General features: G+C 36.2%; 1 non-coding gene across 1 annotated transcript; it reads right to left on the bottom strand.

Moving 5' to 3' along the window:
* Nucleotides 1-1,092: 1,092 nt before the first annotated feature.
* TRNAV-CAC (transfer RNA valine (anticodon CAC)) lies at nucleotides 1,093-1,165 on the bottom strand. Its single transcript has one exon. It is a non-coding gene; the product is annotated as a tRNA-Val (tRNA).
* Nucleotides 1,166-6,608: the final 5,443 nt, after the last annotated feature.

The raw sequence follows: 6,608 nt of genomic DNA, 5'->3' as shown, positions 1-6,608 counted from the left end.
GTTTTCATGAAAACGACAATTATAAACTTTAAAGGTACAATGAAATGTTTTCCCATAAGTGGGCGTTGACTCACAATCGTTATTTGGAATCTATCTGGAATGAATTGTTCCTTTTTAGAAACTAGGTTCACAATATTTTCAAATCAATTGTTTTATTATATAAAAACGTCTTGGTTTGGACCAAGGCCGAAAAAACAAACGATATGTGTGAGGTTTATCAATTGACTGAAGTACCAGATATTGAAATTTTGTTCTAGTTCTTTTTATCCACTCAACCCTTAATCAATATTTAATTCAATCAACTGATTTTACTGTTAATCGATCTAGTCGCTCTAAATTAATTGAAAAAATTACATATCTACGCTTTTTCAAGAACAATTACATTTTTGAAAACATTTTATCATGAAATTAATTGTTCTTTAAAAAGCGTAGATATGTAATTTTTTCAATTAATTTAGAGGGACTAGGTCGATTAACAGTAAAATCAGTTGATTGAATTAAATATTGATTAAGGATTGAGTGGATAAAAAGAACTAGAACAAAATTGCAATATCTGAAACTTCAGTCAATTGATAAACCTCACACATATCGTTTGTTTTTTCGGCCTTGGTCCAAACCAAGACGTTTTTATATAATATCTGTCACTTCAGTCTTAATGTAATTAAATTTTGAATAATTATATTTGCTTTACCGCCCTCTAAAATATAATGGTGCATTCAAACACCATATATGCTGTTTTTTCCAGTGCCATAAAAGACATCATTTAGGGTGTACTTTAACCCCATTTCTATGATCAATTCACGCCATTTACTAATATTATTTGCAAGTATTGAGAAAATATTAAGCATTTATGCACCATTTACAGTGGCTTTTAACATCTTTTTTAGACAATCTATTAAACTTCTAATATTACTTAGTTAAATGGTTTTAAAAGTAGGGAAAAAGTACGCTACCTATGTCACCTTATTAAACCAAGTGAAGTGAAATAATTGTTAAATATATATTATAACCACTACACCACAGACACGTGGTAAGTCTAAGTTTTCCAAGAGATCTAACTAATTATTATGTCCAATCAAGATGGTTAAAACATGTATCTACCTGGGCTCGAACCTGGGACTTTCCGCGTGTGAAGCGGACGTGATAACCACTACACCATAGATACGTGGTAGCACTGAGTTTTCCAAGAGATCTAGCTAATTCTTATGTCCAATCACGATGGTCAATACATGTATCTATCAGGGCTCGAACCTGGGACCTTCCGCGTGTGAAGCGCACGTGATAACCACCACACTACAGATACGATGTGACACTGAGTTTTCCAAGAGAGCTAGCTAATTATTATGTCCAATCACGATGGTCAAAGCCGTACTTCTGTAATTAAGTAAAATTAACGTACTTAGACTTAATTGTTTTGATCAAGCTGGCCGATACCACACCCTGAATACTTAATTGTTAATTTAAGATAATTCCGAAAAATATCTTCGCTGTAGTTTTTAAGTTATCGGTGGGGAAAAATCACGAAAAACCCATGTTAATCTCCATAGGAAATTAGCAAAAGCGGGTGAATATTACTTTAACGTTACAAAACGGTATCAAGTCATATCTACAAGGGCCTACCGGCCCTGTAGAATTGCGCTAACTTATAAAGCTTTAAATCATATTACTGCTTTTAATAAATAGAAATGTAACTTCTTATTTAAATCAAAAGTATATAGTTTCTATCCGAATTTATATAAATTATTTTTTCCAGAAGGCTGACATTTTCCTGGGGCGTAGTAGTAGGAAAGCACTGAGAAAAACTTTTTCAATCTTCGGCCATCTTGATAGAAACATTCTTCTTGGTATAACCTAGACGCTTTTCAATCGATTTCGCTCATATTTAGTACACTGGTTCCTATACGCTATAGACGGGTTTTCAGGCTTTTGGTATTCAATTTTCCGCCATCTTTTAAAATGGCGAACAGAAATATGAGAAACCATCTTTATGGACTTCACTTAAATTTATTTTACTATTCGCTAGCGAAAACTACGTAGACGCCACCTATCCACTGCGTGGAACTAAATAGTGTTGATCAGAATAAATCAGTTGTCCCCATTTCGGCATTGCCGGCTCTCCGCGTTATTAATGCACTGAAACAATGGAATCTCAAATAGCTATGTCATCATTAAAGGGAGTGTGAAAAAGAAAATCAAGTTAATTTTCATCGATTCTGCTAATTATAAGACCAATCTGCCTAGTGAAATACATCCGTATGGTTTAAAATCATGTATAATTTTAAATAAGTACCTCCGACCGATCCCGTAAGTCCCTGCCATCTTTTTAACAAAATTCTTGTGGCACGCTCCATCTCTTGAGCCACGATTGTCACAAATTTTATCAAACCTCTCGATAAATTTCTTTCGAAACAGAGCGTACTTGGTTGGAGGTACTTATTTTAAATCTATATCTATATAAACATGAGTTAATAATATGTCAGCTCCCTATAAGTTACTCAGGCAATACATTTTTATACTCCAGCGTTTTCTCCCGCGCCGCCGGCTTCCCAATTATATGCGACGCTCTGCGGCCGCCACGCGAACGAAAATCTTATTTACTCTTCTTTCCGGTTTTTCCCTGGAAGCGCGTGTAGTGGAAGCTAGCCAATGATATCGGAGCTATTTAAGCAGCCGAATATTTCGCTCAGTAGCCTCGGTTAAGAAAACAGTTAAGAGATCAGTGGAATGGATTTAGCTGTTGTATAATTTTCTGGATTCAAGTCACATTAACAACTCTTATCTTTAGCATTCTTTATCAATATCGGCAAATTGCATTGAGTTCCTGCACTTTTTTGTCTCAGTACTGACACAAACGCCTTGATTTAATTTAAATTGTTAAAACATAAACATTCAAGACTAAAACACTCCCTTGGTGAAAAAGCAGCCGACGACTCGAGGTCGAGGAGCCGTACGAGCTGGATTTTTTTCCGACAAGAGAGAGCGCAACATTCGGATTTTCTTCCCGCGCGGGCGAAATGAGAAGAAATCGCTGGATACATTACGCCTATGGAGCCTGAGTAACTTATAGGGAGCTATTAACTCATGATATAAATCAAAGTCCTGACTGATTGACAGACAGACTAAACCGCTTGCCCTAGAAGGCTGAAAATTTGCAGGAACGTTACTCATAAGTAGTAGGCGCGTACTAAGAAGGATTTTTCTAATACGAAGCCATCTTAATAAATGGGCCCCCAGAAATGTAAAAATCTTCTCTATGCAACCAAGTCCGCGCTTTTCAAACGATTTCGCAAATATTTTGTACACTGTTTCCCTTAACCTATAGACGGGCTGAATGGTCTTTTGGGTTCGATTTGTTGCCATCTTTCTAAATGGCGGCAAAAAACTTAAAAACCCTTCTTTATGGATAATGTCCACATGAAAAGAAATAAAAAAATGTCCCTTCGGGCAACGCCGAGTGCCTTCGATCCTAAGGTGCTACAACATTATCAGTCGTCAGTAAAATCTACCCATTCTTTATATCATTTTGATGGAAGTTCTTATTACACGTGAGCGACGCCGCTGATAACAGCTAGTTATCCACAAAATTTGAAACGAATTTTAATTTTAAAATCATTCTGTGTTACATCTTGGATGTTTCACTATGTAGTTTCGTCTTATAATTAGTAGAAGAATCGATTAAAAATCACTTGATTTTCCATTTGACCCTTTTTTTAAATTATTATTAATTACTATGTATAGTTTTATTTCTTATTTTTTTTTTCATAATTGTGAATCTCACCATGTTTGAAATTCTAAAATACATTAGAGAAAGCCAGGAGCGTTAAATGAAGGGGAAAGAATCATAAGAATGTTCAGGGAGAACCAGAAAGGATCTCTAAAATTATATTTTTGGCTAACGAAAAAGACGACGTAATTTTAATTAATGTGTGAAATGATAACTCCGACTTTTGTTCATTACTATTTTGAGTTCCAGTATTATTACAAAAAGAACAGCACAATTTCTTCCGCCTCTAGTGTTAGTACAAGCGGCCATAGCCCATATGTTTTGGTTTGTTTGATCACCACTATAAGCAGGAAAACCAAGTTGCAGGGGTAGCGATTGCGGCGCCCCCTATTCCCGTTTCGCTAGCGAATTTCACTATGGCCATTGTTGGGCTAAATTTTCCACCATCTTTTAAAATAGCGGGCTGAAAATCGTCCCGATGGGCAACCCTTGGTTCTTTTATTTCTACTTCACTGTATGGCGAAATCTTAGTCATGGTTTTCAAAAGTGTAAGTACATTTGAGCCCTGTGAAAGAAGCTGTAGGTGCGCGAGATTGAAAGCTAATTTGAGACGTCGATGCTGAGGGGGGTTGCACAGGGAAACGAAATCCATTTTAATAGCATTCCTGCTTATATTAAACGGCACGGAACCGTGGTCCAAGCACCAAGATAATATATTCCTTAGCGCTCGCTTTTACAATGAAAATTCTAATACGTTGACTTCCCTTCCAGCAAAAACGTTTCCAAAAACTTGTGATCATTTTCCGATCAAATATTATAAAAATATAAAAATCTTTCTAACAAGACGACCCAAGGGCTGGGATCGTAATAGTAGCTACATCATACCGTACTTAATAGGTGCACAGAAAATTTGAGTGAATAGCCCCTTGATGCACTACCTTTAACTGTTTTAAAATATTTACTTATTTTACTTATGTTATAATTATAATACTGTGATAGGAACGGAAAAAGGCAGTGAGTACCCCCACGATGCACATCCTTTAACAGTAAAACGAAATACCCGTAAATACCCATTAAAAGAAGTCCTCTCGATGCCCTAGCAAAAAATTATTACCCTTAATCCTTACCTCATCACAATTTGAAATGCTTAACCTTACTAGTAAAATTAAATGAAAGGCTTAAACTTACTATTATAATCCCCATCCCTTTGAAATACACGAACGAAAAACATCCCCTTACCACAATTCTCTCACATTCACTCTCCCTTCAATGACGAACGAAAAATTTTATACTGCCTAATGCGGTTCTCCTTCACGACGCCATCACCACCACCACCTTCAACAACAGGCCAGATCAAACTAAGACCCACATCGTAGATGTTCATCATAAGATGTGGCTAAAAATGAAGAATAATAATGGTGTACCAAACCGCTCTGACAAAGGTATACTTAAGTGAATAAAATTTTAAAAGCAGTCCAGATGTCAGGCGTGAGTTACCAATAGCATTTTCTAATGTGGATCTTATGATAAAACTTTCGCCGGACTCTTGAACCTCCGTCGCGAATTAGTGAAAGAAAAAATAACTATACTATAAGCTTCATCTCTGAAGGAATATTCACCCTAAACCAGCGGCTATTTTTCAAATTGTTCCTTTAAGAGGTTTGGGTTTTGGAGTCTTGCCCTGTCTGCCACAGCTAACCGACAGCGCCACATGCTATTACCATGAATCAATAAATAGATTCGTGCTATTACACTTAGTTAACCTCAGCAAGTTTTGAGGGACATTACTGAACATAGTCTCATTTAAAATTTTAAAACGATAAATAAAATTGCAGTTGAAAAGCGTATAATTGTTTCGCCAAGATTGGATTGTCCTGTAATTGGACACTACTCTCAAAAATAGAAGTTGGCATTTTACGATCTGATTAAGCTAGTTTTCCATTCCTATTGGTCTGTGTTCTCCGCGTTAACACATGTACATATTAATGCTTTGAAATCGCAATATATCTTCTATTTTAAATTTGTACGGGAAACACGGAATCACGATCTTTAAGCCTAAATTAATTAGAAATTTAGAAAATCCTATCGGATAATAATAATTTTTCGTTTGGGATGCTACGTCGAATGTAATGGAAAATTAAATGAAGCCATCTCTCCTCGCTTTAATCTAATTGGCCATTTTTCATCAGTCTTTGACTGAATCCATCATTTTGACATTGGAAAAAATTTTTTATACAGGAAAATTATCTATTTAAAAATATTAAATCCATTTTAGTAAATGAAAACACGTCGAAACACATATCTCATTAAAATTTCAGGTAGTTTGGATCAGTAGCACAGAGGGTCTGGCCAAAATACCTATCATCTCCCTTAGAACTTAATGCAAATTTTGGTTTCATAGAGGCAATTAAGCTCCTCGCCGCCTAACCTGACTGTTGGGCACAATTGCGATGCATGGTGAGGCTGCGGTCGAGAAACGCTACTCATCACCGCTTTCTTCGAGTTATTTGATGACCAAAGTTGACGCCTGTAACAACGATATACATTGCGGGGTGTGCGATTACCTCTTTTTGGGTATTGAACCGGATACCGAATACCAAAAAATTTTCTTTATCAAATGCCGAATCCAATAGTATATTCCAAATCGAATACCGAATAGTTAGGCCTTGGTAAATTTTTAACTAACCGATTAATCGGGAATTGTTACACCATGTATTCGCAAATAGTTAAACGAAGTATTCGCGAACAGTTAAGCCAAGTATTCGCGAACAGTTAAGCCAAGTATTCGCGAAAAGTTAAGCCAAGTATTCGCGAACAGTTAAGCCAAGTATTCGCGAACAGTTAAGCCAAGTATTCGCGAAAAGTTAAGCCAAATATTCGCGAA

Source organism: Phalangium opilio, unplaced genomic scaffold (assembly GCF_054372755.1).
Source record: "Phalangium opilio isolate 3A_F unplaced genomic scaffold, DU_Popi_V2 ptg000009l_1, whole genome shotgun sequence".
Taxonomy (NCBI): domain Eukaryota; kingdom Metazoa; phylum Arthropoda; class Arachnida; order Opiliones; family Phalangiidae; genus Phalangium; species Phalangium opilio.
This window is presented reverse-complemented; position numbering and strand designations above follow the sequence as displayed.